General features: G+C 46.5%; 1 non-coding gene across 1 annotated transcript; it reads left to right on the top strand.

The window, feature by feature from the left end:
- Positions 1–17,490: 17,490 nt before the first annotated feature.
- Positions 17,491–17,562, top strand: TRNAC-GCA (transfer RNA cysteine (anticodon GCA)). Its single transcript has one exon. It is a non-coding gene; the product is annotated as a tRNA-Cys (tRNA).
- Positions 17,563–18,041: the final 479 nt, after the last annotated feature.

Below are 18,041 nucleotides of genomic sequence, written 5' to 3' on the forward strand. Positions count from 1 at the left end.
GACCTGTGCCTGGAGAGCACAGCACAAAAGGAAGTGTGGATGAGTCCAATGTTGTTTAGAAAGGACACCATGATTTTATCGCATACACTTAAGCTCTCACTGAATTGTCACAAGACTGTGCTTCCTGCATTTCATTGCCATTTGTCCCAACTGTATATGTTTCTTCCCTCTGCACCCATGTGCCTCCCAGCTGATGACAACAGTCCCAAGTGTATGATGCAGTGGTCTCTAAGCCCACAATTGTTCATGCCACAATAAATGTGTTGGTCTAGAACCAGGCTTTTAGATCCATCGTGTACATCAGGGATAGGGAATGTGTGGCCCTCAACATGCTGTTGGACTCCCTATGTCTATCAGCCCCAACTAGCATGGCCAGGGATGATGAGAGATGTAGACCCCCCTCCTTGTTGTACATCATATTTATGTCCACTGCCTGTGTGCCACTGATGTGGTTGTCCTTGCAGATGTGCTTGTACATCATGATGCTCCTCAAGCCTCCCCCAAACACAATGGGCCTGTCTGGTGCCAAATGTGCATATTTCCTGGTCAAGTAGTTGCTTGCAATTATCTAAAAGTAGAACTGGACCTAGGCCAATATTTTGTGATTGGGAACGTAATAATTTCTCCCAGAGAGTGCTTTCATTAATATAGCAATTGCCCTGTGGAAGTATCACTGCACAAATGCTCACAAGCACCTACTGGATACTTCTTTTCCAGTATACTTCTTGCAACCTGGGCTTTGAGATTAGGGAACCTGTGGCCCTCAAGTTTTGGGGGATGACAGATGCCTCTGGACTGTCACTAATTTGCAGGTAGGATTCACTCACATGCCACAACTTTAGGTTTGCACATTTGAAGTGGATTTTGTCAGGATCCTAGGACAATAAATCCACTTAAACAAAATCAATACGCAGAATTTTCATCACTTGGAAAGTGGTGGGGGAATGCATTGAAAACTGTTAATGACTAACAGGAAGGCATGTAAACACTCCATGAGTTCAGGATGAATGCTCATCGCTGTATAACATCTCCACAAACAAATCAGAACAAATGCTCAATAAAGACCAGACATAGTCTAAACCAGCGTTTCTCAACCAGGGGCCATATGGCCCCCTGCCTCCCCCCCCCAAGATATTCCAAGGGGGCCACAGGTGAAAATCATGTAAATGGAGGGCCACAGGATGAGGCTAGGGGGCCACAGAGGGAAGTGAGAAGTGAAGAAAACAAAAAAGTGACCGAGAAAAGAATACAAAAAACAAACAGAGAAGTGAAGAAAAGAGAAAACAGAGTAGAGTTAGTCTCGCTTAACTAGGTGGATAAGCCTCTTCCACTCTGACCTTCTTCAGCCTCCTTGTCCTAGCAAGCTGGCACACATCCACCAGTCTCCAAAAAGTACAGTTTGTTACTTTTCAACTGATTAGGAAGACTGAGCCAAGCTTATCTTAAGCTACTTTCTAAGGGTAGGAGGTGTGTATTGCCACTTCCCAACTTGGGCTATGTGCATACCGTCCGATAAAGAAGGTGTGGCCGGTTTAAAGTGGGAGGAAACTTTTCTGAGAAGTGAGACTAGCCCTGGTTATCTAGCAGATCCAGCAGGATCTCTTATCTTCGCTAAAAAGGACCCTCCCTAGATGCAGCATATGTGGGAGGCCAGGCACAGCACACCCTTCCCCACGAATCAAGTGATGGCACATCATCTCATGGGAACCTAGGAAACACTGATCGATCTAATTCATAAGGACATAAGAAGAGGCTGCTGGATCAGGCCAATGGCCCATCTAGTCTAGCATCCTGTTCTCCTGTGCTACTTTGTGGAAGCACCTCAGATGAGTGAATACAACTACAAAGTGTGATCCTTCTTTCAGACCACCTTTAGCTCTCTTGCAAAGCTATTCATTTCTCCTTCCATAGGGGTGTATTTCCTTCCTTCCTTCCTTCCTTCCTTCCTTCCTTCCTTCCTTCCTTCCTTCCTTCCTTCCTTCCTTCCTCTCTTTAAATTATAAAGCAAAGAAAGAAAAAAAACAGAGGTGGCTCACAACCCACCAACTGAACAGTCCTCCTGGGCCGTGTTCAGAAAGTGGTGGTGGGAGATGAGTGTTCAAACCCCTGGGCTCTTACTTGTAGGGTTCCCTCAGGGTTCTGTCCTCTCCCCCATGCTTTTTAACATCTACATGCAGCCGCTGGGAGGGATCATCAGGGGGTTTGGGCTGGGTGTCCATCAGTATGCGGATGATACCCAGCTCTACCTCTCTTTCAAATCAGAACCAGTGAAGGCAGTGAAGGTCCTGTGTGAGTGCCTGGAGGCGGTTGGAGGATGGATGGCAGCTAACAGATTGAGGTTGAATCCTGACAAGACAGAAGTACGGTTTGTGGGGGACAGGAGGCGGGCAGGTGTGGAGGACTCCCTGGTCCTGAATGGGATAACTGTGCCTCTGAAGGACGAGGTGCGCAACCTGGGAGTCGTTTTGGATTCACAGCTGTCCATGGAGGCACAGGTCAATTCTGTGTCCAGGGCAACTGTCTATCAGCTCCATCTGGTACGCAGGCTGAGACCCTACCTGCCTGCAGACTGTCTCACCAGAGTGGTGCATACTCTAGTTATCTCCCGCTTGGACTACTGCAATGCACTCTACGTGGGGCTACCTTTGAAGGTGACCCGGAAATTACAACTAATCCAGAATGCGGCAGCTAGACTGGTGACTGGGAGCAGCCACCGAGACCACATAACACCAGTCTTGAAAGATCTCCATTGGCTCCCAGTACGTTTCCGAACACAGTTCAAAGTGTTGGTGCTCACCTTTAAAGCCCTAAATGGCCTCAGTCCAGTATACCTGAAGGAGCGTCTCCACCCCCATCATTCTGCCCGGACACTGAGGTCCAGTGCCGAGGGCCTTCTGGCAGTTCCCTCGTTGCGGGAAGCCAAGTTGCCTCCTCGGTGGCGGCGCCCGCCCTGTGGAACGCCCTCCCATCAGATGTCAAAGAGAAAAACAGCTACCAGATTTTTAGAAGACATCTGAAGGCAGCCCTGTTTAGGGAGGCTTTTAATGTTTAATAGATTGTTTTGTTTTATTTTTCTGTTGCAAGCCGCCCAGAGTGGCTGGGGAAACCCAGCCAGATGGGCGGGGTATAAATAATAGATTATTATTATTATTATTATTATTATTATTATTATTATTATTATTATTTCTAGCCAGCTGTTTCAGCTGCAGAGCAGTACAGTGGTACCTCGGTTTAAGTACACAATTGGTTCCAGAAGTCTGTACTTAACCTAAAGCGTACTTAACCTGAAGCAAACTTTCCCATTAAAAGTAATGGAAAGTGGATTAATCCGTTCCAGACGGGTCCACAGAGTAATTAAACTGAAAGTACTCAAACCGAAGCATACTTAAACCGAGGTATGACTGTAGACTGAAGATTGTTCCCCCAGATTCCAGAACTTTTCAGACTGTTCCTTGAGCTCACCAGCCCTGCTAGATCTTCCAGAGGGAGCTAATGATGGCACACCAGATGATGCCCAGGCAACCCCCACTATTCTGTTGCAAATTATGGGTACCTTCAGATGACCTATTTATTCAGCATTCACCCTGATCTGCTTGCACAAAGCTTTCACAGGGGTCAGGCTGTCTTCATTGAGCATTCCTTCTGATTTGTTTATGGGGAAGTTATGTGACCATGAACATTCATCCTAAATTTATCCTGATTTGCTTGCAGAGTGTTTACATGTCTTTCCGTTCATCATTTGTTCATCCCATATTTTACAATGCATTTCTTCATCCATTTACAAACCACAAATACTCTTTCTCTCTCTTTAAAATAGTGTGGATTTGTAGTGTATTGTTATGAGTGGGGGGGGGTAGGCTGAATACCTGAGCCCCCTTCTAATTATTGGAATAGCCAAGCTAGCTTCTTGGTGAGGTAATGGACCAATAAGGGAAACAAAGGAAGTGGATCTGTGCGAGACAGAAATGGGCACACACACACCATTTGAATTGCAATGCCTATTAACTGGGGGGGGGGCTCTAATATTTTATTGGGCGACCAAAGGGACCTTGGCCCCTAGGAGTTGGCTCCTATGACTTTAATCCACTTTAAATTATGGCATGTTTTTTAGTCCTTCCTGCAAAATACTACCTGGAGGCTCCCTTAAAAATATGAGACATGATAATGGAACCTTCTGCATAAAAAGCATGCAGTCTATCACTGACCTATGATCACTCTCTTCTAAGCACAGGGGAAGGGGGGCCATTTGACCTTTTCTCCACTCACTGCTTCTTGCGGCAACTCTCCCCTCCCCTTGCAAACTGTTTCTTCCTTCCCAGATGTGTTTTTCCTCAAAGGAACATGTGCAGTAGGACACAATCAGCCATGTATGTGCATGTGTGGCTTGGGGCAGACTGCAGTGCAAGCCGTCTCTCTGCAACCCACAATTACCAGGATTCTTTGGGGGCAGCCACACGCTTTAAAGGTATGACATGGAGGTTATCCTAGTCTGGATATAAGAGATCTGTTTTACTTGATGGGGCTGCGATATTCTGGCAGTAGGTCTAAAGGTCCCTTGGCAACCTTATCTGCAGTGAACATTGTATGGCAGTCGGGTTGTCAGTTTTTAAACTACGATCGTCTGTCCCTGTAGCTCTGCATTTAGCAAATTGAGATATAGGCATTCACAGGAGATTTCAGTTATCCCCATTATAAGCCTGCTGATGTCTGAACAGTGTTAGGGTTGCCAAGTGACCTTTGACCATTGGCCATGCTGGCCGGGGTTGAGGGAAGATGAAGTCCAATGACATCTGGTAGGCCACAGATTCCCCATCCCTGTAATATAGTGAGGTGTCATGAATATCAAAGGGGATACAACTGGTCACAGTGATTTGAACTCTGTACCCATTTCTAAGAGTCGCAAAACATGCAAATGATGCAAAAGAGACCAGGGCTCTTAGGCCTTCTGTAGTTGTGAAGAAGGAGGCATTTCAGCAGGTGCAGCTTGTTCGACCTTCTGAAATCTCTTCTCCTATGCCTCTATTCAAAGTTCAGAAATCCTGTCCTCTTTTGCATCTGGACAACCAACTGCAACTACCAGTGGCACTGACTTGAGCCCCACACTTGGAATGCCCAGCGCACTCACCTCACGCCTTGAAGTCATGATGCCGCAATGTGATGTCGTAACATAACATCATATCACAACACTGCAACAGCAACATGGTGGCGTGAGGCTTGTGAGCGCTCTGGCACCTCGCGCCTCGCGGCAGCAACTAAACTGGTACCTGTGTCTCCGCTGCAGCTGGGGATAGGGGCCGGCCACCCACAGAAAAATTGCTGTGGGCAGAGGCGGCGCTAGCTGCTCTGGCACCCAGAGCAGTACACATGCTGTGCACCTGGGGGTGGGGTTAGCCGCCCACAGGGGCAGGGCGAGTGTCCCAGGGGGTGGGGCAAGCGTCCCAGGGGGGCGGCACCCACGGTAAGCTGTGAGCGTCCCATGGGGGTGGGGCAGTGATGTCACCCACCTCAGGGATGACACCCAGGGCGGAATGCACCCAGCGCGCGCCCCTTCCTCCACCAGTGGCTGTGTGTGCCCAGGACCCCCTGAAGTTGGCACCCCTGGCAGCCACCACCTATGGCCCTCCAGATATTGCTGGCCTACAAGTACTAAAACTTGTATTTGAGCAGGTGTAGTCCTGTCCTCCTTTGCATTTGGCTGCCCAGCCTCAACATTCCCACTAAAAGGGCCTAGTCTTTCAGCACCCACCTTTGGGGCCCATTCATATGGGAATTGGCAAGTTCTAAGGAGATGTTTCTCAAGCATCTGGACTGTGGAAGTCATTTGGCAGTCTGGCTCTATCAATATTCGGGAAACACTTCCAGCTTTTGTCTCTGGATTGGCAGTTTCCTGACCACAACAAGCTGCCCAACCAACTTCTTGCCTGTCCTACGGTCTTGGGAGCATAGCTGCCAAGTTATCCCTTATGCTGAATAGGCTTCCTTGCGAGAAAAGGGAAAACTTGGCAGCTATGCTTGGGAGTGTTAGTACGTAGGATTTGCTGGCTGGCTCACATCTGCTTGCTCATTTCATTCGCTTCCTGTAGGTTTTGTCCCTGAAGTTCAAAGAGGACATAAACCCCGATTCAGTTCGCTTTCCCTAGTGCAGAGCTTTCCTGTGACAGGGAGCGGCTCCACTTAGCAGAGTAATTATACCACCTTTTGTGTTTCTTCCTTGACCCAGTCTCTTCAGCAACTTGTCTTTCTGGTTTGGAGGGCCTCAGGTAACACAGGTGAAGCTGCGGTGTAGGCATGGAGAAAGCAGAAAGGCATGCAGAGCAAGTGACAATGCCCAGATTAATCGCACATGGCCTCTGCAGTGTGTAATGCATATGCACACCCTCCCGGCAGGGTGGGAGATGCAAAAAAGACCACCCTCCTGCATGTAAGAAGAGCCTGCTGGATCAGGCCAGTGGCCAGCCTCATCCAGCATGCCATTCTCACATTAACCAGCCTAATGTCCATTATGGGTTAGACCACAAGCAAGACAACTCCCATCACCCTGACCATTGTCCAAGCTGGCCGGGGTTGATGGAAGTTGAAGGCCAATGACATCTGGTAGGCCACAGATCCCCCATTCCTGTAATATAGTGTAGGTGCCTTGCATATCAAAGGAGATACAACTGGTCACAGTGATTTGAACTCTGTACCCATTTCTAAGAGTCGCAAAAGATGCAAATGATGCAAAAGAGACCAGGGCTCTTAGGCCTTCAGTAGTTGTGCAGAAGAAGGCATTTCAGCAGGTGCAGCTTGCAGGACAGGTTAGACCTGCTGAAATCTCCTCTCCTACGCCTCTCCTGTCTCCTGTCTCCTTTTGCATCTGGACACCCTTCTGCAACCACCACCTAGAGCTCTCCAGATGTTGCTGGCCTAGAACTCCCAGTCCCAGCATCCCTCACCATTGGCCATGCTGGCTGGGACTGATGGGAGTTGGAGTCCAACAGTATTGGGAAGGCTGTAGTGCCCAACCCTGCAGTAGTGGCCATTTCTGGCCCTTTTACAGGACTCTGATTTGTAGACAGAAACCAACAGGTGAAGCTTCATGACAGGAAGCTAAATGTGATTGCCTACTAATGCCTGGAGATATTGAACATGGCAGCTGATGGTATTTTGGGAGAGTTAAGCAATCCTGTTTAAATTAAAATACTGGTTCATAAACAAGCAGATGTTAATACAGGCTTCCTCAACCTCGGCTCTCCAGATGTTTTGAGACTACAATTCCGACCACTGGTCCTGCTAGCTAGGGATCATGGGAGTTGTAGGTCAAAAACATCTGAAGGGCCGAGGTTGAGGAAGCCTGTGTTAATAGGAGGGAAGTGTTATTATTACTACCCAGCAGTTAACCTGAACTTTGTATTAAATGCAGGAATATAACAACCAGCTGCTTGTCTTCAACATAAAATTTGTATCTGCTAATGCCAGTCATTCCGTGTTGTAACTAGATACTTGGGAGGAGAAGGGAGCAGCTGCAGATGTGTTTTGAACAGATAGGAGCTCACCCATCCTGAATGCAACAATGTCTTTCTCGTCTGCCAGCTTCTTGTCTTAGAGGAGCTTCATATCCAAAAAGGCATTTTTAAGATGCACCATAATTTCCAACACGGAAGAGATGCAAAAGGGGGGGGGGCGTTTACTTTTGGGGATTATCAAACAATATGTTGCCTTGTGGAATGCTGCTGTTCAGCCAGCCTGCCATGACCTTTTTCAGGATACTCCATTCCACCTACCCACCGACACTAATTTCCATTCCCCCTGCCACAACTGTCAGTCAGCGCTCCATGCCCTTAGTTTGCTAAGCACACTGGAAATGGTAGCTCTGTGAAGCAGAAACTACAGTTTTCAGGATTCTTTGGGAGAATGCTTTGAATTGATGCTAAATATGTTTTAAATGTATACTGTGGATCCGAGTTCTCATTGGACAGTATCGGTGGGAGGCTCTGCACACTTAAGATTTTTAGAACATCTGCAGATGTCCAGAATGGTTCAGGCAGGCTTTTGTGAAAAACCAGAATTTACCTCTGGAATAGAAAGGACAGAATGAAGCCTCCCGTTTTCACACACAGAAGGTAATAAGAGCTCCTTCAGTTACCAATAAGCGCCAGGAGTTGCTTAGAAGCCTGGTACACCTCTCTCACACTTGCACCAAACCCTGCAGGTCCTACTGTGAGCAAAATCTGCATTGCCACCTTTGCCTTCCGGGCCGGCCCAATCATTAGGCAAACACTCGGTGGCAGGGAGACACAGTCACAAGGTATGTGAGGGACAGAGCATGTAACAAAATGGCTTGCTATGTTGCCTATGCCTAAGCTGTCCTGTTACTGTGTGGTATGGTGGAAGATTTGTTCCCACTGCCAATGTTGATGTAAGGTTGCTATTGATTTGATTTAATATTGCTTTTGGTTTGTGTGCCACTTTTTCCAAGCAACCAGGTTGCGCTCAAAGCATCTCACAGCAATAAAAAGCCATTAGAAATAGTAACATTTCCATCTATATATAATCATGTCAAAAACACAGAAGCTCAAGGATAAGGAGCCTGTGCCCCTCCAGATGTTGTGGGACTAATGTGTCAGAAATGGGTGCAAGCCCAGTGTCTAGTGGCACAGAGTATTCACCAACTCAACAGTTACACTAGCACAGGCACATCCAACAGGTAGATTGTGAACCGGCTGCCCCCCAAGAAGCTCAACAGGTCTTCCTCCTTCGTAAAAAGAAAAAAAAGCTCAACAACTTTGACCTGAAACCCCCCCCCAAAAAAAACAGGGCTTTCCTTCCTAAAAAAAAAGCTGAACAACTTTGACCTGAACCCAAAAAAGGGGTAGATCACTGCCAGTTTTTAACTCTGAGAGTAGATTGCAGTCTCTTGGGAGTTGGCCACCCCTGCACTAGCACAAGCACTTTGGGCTGCTCAGTTGAACTTCCCCTCCCTCTCCTCCTTCCATGTGTCCCCTGAATCTGCTCCAGGGGCTTGTGGCAAAACCTGGAGCATATTCAGGGAGCACATGGAAGAGGGGAGGAAGAGGAAGCTCTGTGGCACAACCCAAAGTGCTTGCGCTAGTGGAAGTGTTTCATTTTATCTCACCCAAAATCCTGCTGGCCTTTCCCAGGGCAAACTACTACCGGTATTTCCATGAGCAAATGTCAGGGGCTGGCAGGATGCTGACGAGTGTGCACTGAGGGAAGGGGGGCTGGAGTCTACTCAGGAGAGGGGGGCAGTGGTCTCTGGGGACCTATACCAGCCAGGAGGCAAGAATCAGAGGCAGGGGGTGCTTCAGAGCTGGAGGAAGAGGCAAGCCAGGCAAGTGAAGGGCTGGGTGCTTCCTCACCCTCTCCTGCACCAGGAGAGAATTGAAGCAGGCAGAGCAGAAGCAGTTTCCACGCAGGCTTAGTCTCTGGCTACGTGCACACAGCCCTTCAGGAGAAGGTGCATCAGCTGGTGGAGGGGGAGTGTTCCCAGTTGCTGCAACTGCTCCATAGAGCACAGAACTGGGAATAGCTGCCTAGCCGCTAGATTGGTCTGTGGAGGTCTCCAGAGCTGTAGAAGTGACTGCAAGTGTTATAATTGACAGCAAAGAGTTAACTCTCTGCTGTGTGCATTCCTTGGATGGAAAGTGCCCATGAGAGTGAACTAGTGGGCAACTCCAGATTCATGCTCATGATGGTATCAGAGAGGTAATCCATGACCCACTTTCATGCCCTCCAACATTTCTCCCATGAAAATAGAGACGGGCCATTCCATAATGATAATTTTACTATTTATAGCACCCACATAGAAGCTTCCATTAGAAATAATAAAACCTTGTAATATATAATGGTGTGTCTTGTCTGGCCCAGTGAATAGCTGGATGTGCTGACCAGTTGTGTCACAAGAGACTTTATTGAGTTGGGAACTGCAAGGCTTAGTAAGCAACTAGATTCCTGGAGAGCTATTTGTGGCTATTACTCATTGATTCATGACCTTTTTATAAACTTTGTTTTTAGTTTTTAATGTACAATAACTATAAATAGAAGTGTCCCTTAGATAATGGTACAGAACAACCTATATTGGGGAATGTGGATCCTGGGAATTGTAGTTTGTCAATTGTCCTGAGAACTATAGGCTGGGGCAAACTTCAGTTCCTGGGAAACTGTGCAGGGAACCATGACTTTTAAAACTGGTATAAGAGTGCTGTAAATGTATGGCTTGGGTGTGACCTATATCAGTGGTGGGGAACCCCAGGACTGGGGGTGAATGTGGCCCCCCAGGCCACTCTATCTGGCCCTTGGGACTCTTCCTCCAACCATTCTTAAGCCACCCCCTCACTGGCCTTGCTCCACTCCCTCTCGAGTGTCTTTGCTTGGCTGGAATTTGCCCTTGAACTCCCATAGTGCCTCTTTGTCAGGAACTGGTTGGTTGGAAAGGTGGGTGTGGCAGTAAAAGTCCTAGTTGCTGTAGGACAGGCCATGCAGTATTAGGGGCCATTTTTGCCCCTTTCTACAGGGGTCTCCCACATTTTGTGAGCTGGGGGCACATTTGGAAATCTCCTATGGGAACTACAAAATACCAATATCACAGAAGAAAAATTGGTGATGCTCAGATATGCCCCCTCTGAAAAAAGGTAAGTCACGTACACATCCCAAATAAAACAAAAACAAAATAACACAAAAAAGCAGGTAACACCCATAACCCACATGAAAACAGGCAACCTCCCCACCAAACAACCAAAGCCTCAATTTTTAAAAATAAGGATTGGGAGGGGCAGGAGGCCTTGGCAGGTAATAAAGCGGGTGTCTGTTAGCGCCATGGATGCGATGTTGGGAGCCCAAGTTTGAAGGGTACACTGGCCCAGTTAAGCTGACAAAAAACGTCTAAAGAGTGGATTGTATCCGATGCTAATCCTACTCACAGTAGACCCATTGAAGTTTTTCAACATGACAAACATTTGTTAATTTAAATGGGTCTATTTCCTTGGTTGTATGCAACCCAGCATTGTACTCTTTACACCCCACAATAGCTGCAGTATTGCTATTAACGCAGAACAAGAAAGGTCACATGAACACCAGCTGTTTTGTCCAATATATAGCCCATTTTACTGTAACAATACGGTATTTGTTTTGCCTATAAACCCAGAAATATAGCTGCTCTCGAAGGGCCATCTGAAACATGGGGTCTGAGCTGCCCCCATCCCGCACCCACTGTGACATGGCACCCCTAGATGCAAGGAGCATGACTCGGCACTAGCAGCTGCATTAGACACAGCTATGCTAAGAGTTCCACTGCCCCACAGTGGTAGAAATGAATCACTGTGACTTTCTGTTTTGAGAGTTGGTGCAATGGAGTAGCTACAGATAAGAGCAGGCATCCCCAAACTGCGGCCCTCCAGATATTTTGGCCTACAACTCCCATGACCCCTAGCTAACAGGACCAGTGGTCAGGGATGTTGGGAATTATGGGCTCATCTGCACTTCTTCTTGTCCCGTGCTTAGAAAGTACAGATCCAAGTGGTTTCCCCCTTTCCCCTCTTTAGCACTAAATCAGAGCAAACATCAATCTGGAGAAAACCCAAATTGCCATTTGCTCCAATTGAGTGCTAGAGAGTGGTTTTCCCAGGGGAAAGCAGTGGGAGCAGAGAAAGTATGGGAAAGCCGTAAGCCTCCATGGACTTTTGGTGGCAATCTCTGCTTCCTGTGAGTTCCACAGTTTAATGATGTGCTGCTGTGTGAAGAACGGCTTTCTCTTGGGTGTCCTGATTGTTCCAACATTCAGCTTCATTAGATCCCCCCGAGTTCTAGGGTTATGAGAGAAGGAGGCAAACTTTTTTGTATCGACTTTCTCCACACTATTAATCATTTTATACACCTCTATCATATCTCCTCTTGCTCGCCTTTTCCCAAGACTAACAACCCCCAAATGTTGTAAGCTTTCTTCATTGGGACAGCTGCTCTAGCCACTGGATCATTTGGGTTTCCCTTTTCTGAACCTTTTACCAGCTCTAGAATATCCTCAGCATCATCCCGTGTCCAGAGGAGGGCAACAAAAATGGTCAAAGGCCTGGAAACGATGCCTTATGAGGAACAGCTTAGGGAGCTGGGTATGTTTAGCCTGGAGAAGAGAAGGTTAAGGGGTGATATGATAGCCATGTTCAAATATATAAAAGGATCCCATATAGAGGAGAGAGAAAGGTTGTTTTCTGCTGCTCCAGAGAAGTGGACATGGAGCAATGGATTCAAACTACAAGAAAGAAGAGTCCACCTGAACATTAGGAAGAACTTCCTGACAGTAAGAGCTGTTCGACAGTGGAATTTGCTGCCAAGGAGTGTGGTGGATTCCCTTCTTTGGAGGTCTTTAAGCAGTGGCTGGACAGCCATATGTCAAGAATGCTTTGATGGTGTTTCCTGCTTGGCAGGGGGTTGGACTGGATGGCCCTTGTGGTCTCTTCCAACTCTATGATTCTATGATCCCCAGCTAACTTAGCCACTTATCAAGGGTGATGGGGTCGCAGTCCAGCAGTGCTTGTGGGGGGGGGCATGACAATTGCTTTGGTTTGTAGATGTGTCCACAACCCCAAAATCTTGGCACCCCCCTCTCTGCTCTGATGGCCACACCCTATTTTGGCTGTAAAAGGCACACTAGCCGTTTAGGCTGTTGTTTTTCTCATCATTTGGAAATCCTACTTCTGACCACACCCCTTTTAATCACCCCTTTCCCACACCTTGCTTTACCTTCCTGGTTTAATGTTTGGTTCTGAGAAAACCCCCCCCCCCCAATTTTAAAGTTTCAAGCTCATATAGTGACACCCCACAGTACAAGGAACGACTAGCAGAAAGAAAAGAGACACACCAACTTGTGCCTATATCTGTTTTGCAGCCTTGTAGTACAGGTTGATTCATCAAAATGTATCTCTGGGGCTGAAATGAAACACGAGCCTCTGGCTGACAGAAGAGACCTTGTGGGACTGCTGAGAATAGGACCACCCACGAAAACCAGGCAGCATGGGGATGAGGAAACTGCAATAGTCAGATGCAAATTGTGAAACTTTAACATGAGGTTAGCTTTGTTGCATTGGAGCTGATCATTATTACAAGTGGACAGTTGGAATTGCTATGGCATTCCAGAGCTTGAAAGTGAACCTCTCTATCCATCTACTTTCCTTCCCAGGCAAAGCTCCAGGGGCACCAACAGAGGCTCCCGTCTGAAACCATGGAGAGCTATTGTCAGTCATTGGAGAAGATACTGAGCTGCAGGGAGTAATGATTTGACTCAGCCCTATGTTCCTATGGCTGGTGTTCATTCAGCAGAGATGCTGAAAGGGCTGTAGTGTTTTTAAATTGGTATTAACATTCATGCATAAGAAATCCACATACAGATGGGGACAATCTGGTGAGAAGGTGCCACAGTAAAGCATTCTTCTGCTTTTAAACATCTTTTAAGACATATGTTAAAAACATTCTACTCTTGACAGTTCCCACAGTGCAAGTGCCCTTCTAGGTATGATCCTGTCATTCAAGCTATTTGGTTCTTCCTCTTGTGAATGACTGCTTAGGACCTGTGTGTATTCAGCTGATTTCCACCAAGGGGTTGACACTATGACCTCCCTCTGTTTTTTCTGTCGTGTCCCTAAACATGACACCCTGGTACTTCGACCCCCTCGGCAGCACTTTAGCAAATCTCTCACCTAGGTCAAGTAATGCCAACAAACACCACTTCCTGTTGCTCAGCATGAAATAGCATTGTTTTGGTTTGGTTTTTTTAAAATACTTTTAAAAAATACATAAGTAATAACATAAAACACTGACATAATTTTAATACTGTATATGGCTGTGCGCACCTCAATATCCAAGTGACAAGAGGCTCCAGGGGTTCCAGCATTTACCCATGTGAAAAGATCTAGGGGTCTTAGAATCATAGAATCATAGAGTTGAAGAGACCACAAAGGCCATCCAGTCCAACCCCCTGCCAAGGAATATCATCAAAAATATCATACAAAAATATATAGAATCAATTTTAACAGCCCCAAAAGGTAAGAAATGCCAGAAAGCTGTTTTTTGTAATCACTCTGTATGTTTTGCAATGCTGTATTGAGTAGTGTTTCATCTATACATATTGTTTCTGCTTTTGTCCTATTGAGTCTTGTATTTTCCATCGGTTGTCTCTTTAAGAGTCCATAACTGTTTCCTTTGACTGATCACACCTGTTTATCTGCAGTTAGATCTTTATATTGGGCTAGTGCCCTTTCTAGCAATAGGAGCATCATTTGGCATTACACCTAGAGCTTTGAGTTAAGATTCTATCTTTGCAAGGTATGTACTCACATTTAGAGGATCATTTCTTACCTTTTGGGGCTGTTAAAATTGATTCTATATTTTTTTGATGATATTCCTTTATGATATTTAGCTACCGAGGAAGCCAACCGGGGCGAAACAAGGGAGATAACCCGGGAACCTTGTTTATGCACATTGGTTGTCACACCTGTTTGCCAATTGGATATACTGTTGCCACCTCTACACCTGATGTACACCTCTTCTTGTGGAATTCAAATATTTCTACTTCGAAAGTACTTTTGAATTGACTTTCTTCTACATGGATACCCCATGAACACTTCGTTTATTTTGGACTGAATCCTCGTTGATAATTTGAACATGTGGGTGTGCCATTTATGTTGACTTATGTTGATCTTGTTAATCTGATAAATTTTTGAACAAAGTTTTGAATAAGATTTTGTACATTCTGTTACAACAGCCAGTTACGCATGTTTACATAGCTACTAATTGTGTGCGTAACGGAACAGTTCTTACTGTCAGGAAGTTCTTCCTAATGTTTAGGTGGAATCTAATGTTTATCTATTTATATTTAAATATTTATTGACCACGCAAGGCCGAGTACAATATACAAAATTGTCAGCAGACATTTGAAAGTGGACAGAGATTATTCTAGTGCAGTGATGGGCAACCTTTTGAGCTTGGTGTGTCAAAATGCGCCAAAAAACTGAGCATAATTCGGGTGGTGTGTCGAGAAAAAAACCATAATTTCGCGATGTTTATAGTTTAAATAACAAAAATGTATAATTGTAATACGGTATATAACTGTATTTAATAAACCAAAACCTAATTATTTAACCAAACCAAACCAAAACCCCCTTATTTATCACAAAGTGCCCAGAGTTGTTGAGCTTTTGGGGGGGAGTTGCTAACCTTTGGAGGTTTTTTGGGGGGTGCAAAAGTTGCTTTGCTTTTTTGGGGGGGGGAGAGAACAGAAATAAATTGGAGACAACCTGTAGCGGAGACAAGCTGTAGGAGGAGCGGGAGAACAAATGGGGGGGACAACAACAACAAATGGGCCGATGGGGCGCGTGCCAGCAGTGAGGGCTCTGCGTGTCACGTCTGACACACGTGTCATAGGTTCGCCATCACTGTTCTAGTAGCAGGGAGTTCTACAGGGCAGGGCTTGCTACAATCAACATCCATTCCCTTGTAAAGGCTGCCAAACATCAGGGACCACCAGAAGTGCTCCATCAGAGCACTCATTCTTTCCTCTTTCACTCAAGGGATTGTATTCAACACTAGTCCTACTCAGAGCAGACACACTGAAATCAGTGGACTTAAGATACTCACGTCCATTGAATTCAATAGGTCTACTCTTAGTAGGACTTGCACTGGCTACAACCCTTAGATTTCATGCAATTGCAAACTCTGGTTATGTGAGATGGGGGGAATCTGTAGCCCATCCACGTTATATCAGACACTGTATCCCTTTTATTTCACATTCAGGGCAGTCATACCACATGAGCCTCTTTTCAATGCTATTTGTGTCAGTAAGGTTTTTGGGTGATCATGCTGCCTCATTTCCAATAAGTGCACACCCTGTAACTTCCTGCTGAAATCCCATAACTTTTCATATCATAAATGTCCAGCTGTGTGCTTCACTTTTGTTGCACCCAGGGTGCAAGTCTGGGCAGTGTGTATGGAGTTCCTGGGCTACCCAGACAACAAGACTCCCCTCTTGGCCTCGCTGGTGTGGTCCAAAGGCAGCAGCTTGGCTGCAGGAGTTGCTGGAGGGAGGAGTACAAGGCACCATCCAATCGTCTTAGGGACTCCAGTCCAAATTTGTGTATGGTTTACTCCTTAGCCTTTTCTTTTCCCGAAGATGTCCCACAAGGCACACAAAGCAGAATCACTTGCAATAAAAGACCAGTCTGGAGGGTTCCATTGTCTACACATGGAATGTCAAGAGCAGGGCTAATTCTATTGCTCAGTTTATTAGACTGATGCAAACCATCCTGCAGCATTGGATGCCGCTTGGGCTTGCCGATCGGAAGATCGGCGGTCCGAGGCCTCACGAGGTGAGCTCCCGTCGTTCAGTCCCAGCTCCTGCCAACCTAGCAGTTCGAAAAGCACGTAGTGCAAGTAGATAAATAGGTACCGCTCCGGCGGGAAGGTAAAGCGGCTTTTCTGTGTGCTGCTCTGGCTTTGTCAGAAGCGGCTTAGTCATGCTGACCACATGACCTGGAAAACCGTCTGTGGAAGTGAACCAACGACAGCTTCCTCAGCCTTTAAGGCGAGATGAGCGCTGCAACCCTAGAGTCGGTCGCGACTGGACTTAAATGTGAGATTTACCTTTACATTTTTAAAGCAGACTTGTACGACAAACTCTCCTTATGGTCTTCCCCAGCCTGGTGCCTTCAAGCTAGGCAAAGGCCGACGGGAGTTCAGAAATGATAGGATTCCACAGAATCATAGAATTGTAGAGTTGGAAGGGACCGCATGGGCTATCTAGTTCAACCCTGTGCAATGCAGGAATCCAAAAACTCTTGGAGGGCACTACGTTGAGGAAGAGATTTGCAGGCATGTGAAGTTGCACAGGGCGTCAGACCGCTGGTCCACCTTCCCCAACAGTAGCTCTCTGTGAATACTCTACTATGGAGCTCCTTCCCTATGAGATGCCAGGATTTGAACTAGGGAACTTTTCCCATCATTAGTTATGTGTTTGATTACTGAGCTATATGCACAGATAAACAAAAATAATCCAACGTATCACACGGAATACAAAATCAAATCAAAGGAAGAATGAGTTCTTTGCTCTCATCATGATACCTCTCAGCTAAAAATGAGGGGGCACTTGTTTTTGAATGGGGTCTAAGCTCTCCTCACAGCCCATGCTGCAACACCACTACAGCACTGTATTTTAAAGAAAACACCGGGTTATTTATGGTGTGATCAGCAGTGGAGTTAAGTAATTATCCTTGGGGAGGGAGGGTTCCTTAGATGGTTATGCAGTCAAATGTTCTAGCCTCACCACACAGAAGAAAGCAAAGCACTTACCTACTACAGTATACAGAATACAAAATTAAACATAATTATAGTTAGCCAGGGAATACCACGACAACAGCCAATCAGTTTATTACTGGAAGAGGCTGGCGGTGAAATGATGGAAGAACTAGATGTCACTAGTTGTACTATTTCTTCAGCAACCACAACACAGGGGATATAGCTCAGTGGTAGAGCATTTGACTGCAGATCAAGAGGTCCCCGGTTCAAATCCGGGTGTCCCCTCGTTCTTTTTTTTCCTCCTTCCTGGAAAAAAGGTAAATTTCCCCAATTAAATTTGCACCTCGATTCCTTCCTATTCCTGTACGGAAGGGAATGTGAGGCTGCGGCGAATGCATTCGAAGGGAGTCCTGCGCCGGCGCCGATTCCCACGTACAGCCCAGGCATACCAGAGAAAGCGTTGCTCCTCCTCGGTTACTGAACCGCCAAGGCGGGATCCCACGGGTTAAAGCAGCGGAGGCAAAGCCAAAGTCCCATCACCCCCTGCGCCAGGACTCTCACGCCGAGCCAGACTCCCATGATGCCCTGCGCCAGGAGAGCCCGCGGGGCGCAACGACTGGAGTGTTGGACTGGGAGATCGGCGTTCGAATCCCCTCCCGGCCGCGTAGGTCACTGGGTGACCTCGCCAGTCGTCATCTCTTAGCCTAACCTATCTCGCAGCAGGAGGAGGACCATATTTCAGTTCCTTGGAAGAAAGAGTAGTA

Source organism: Zootoca vivipara, chromosome 15, assembly GCF_963506605.1.
Source record: "Zootoca vivipara chromosome 15, rZooViv1.1, whole genome shotgun sequence".
NCBI classification, from domain to species: Eukaryota; Metazoa; Chordata; class Lepidosauria; order Squamata; family Lacertidae; genus Zootoca; species Zootoca vivipara.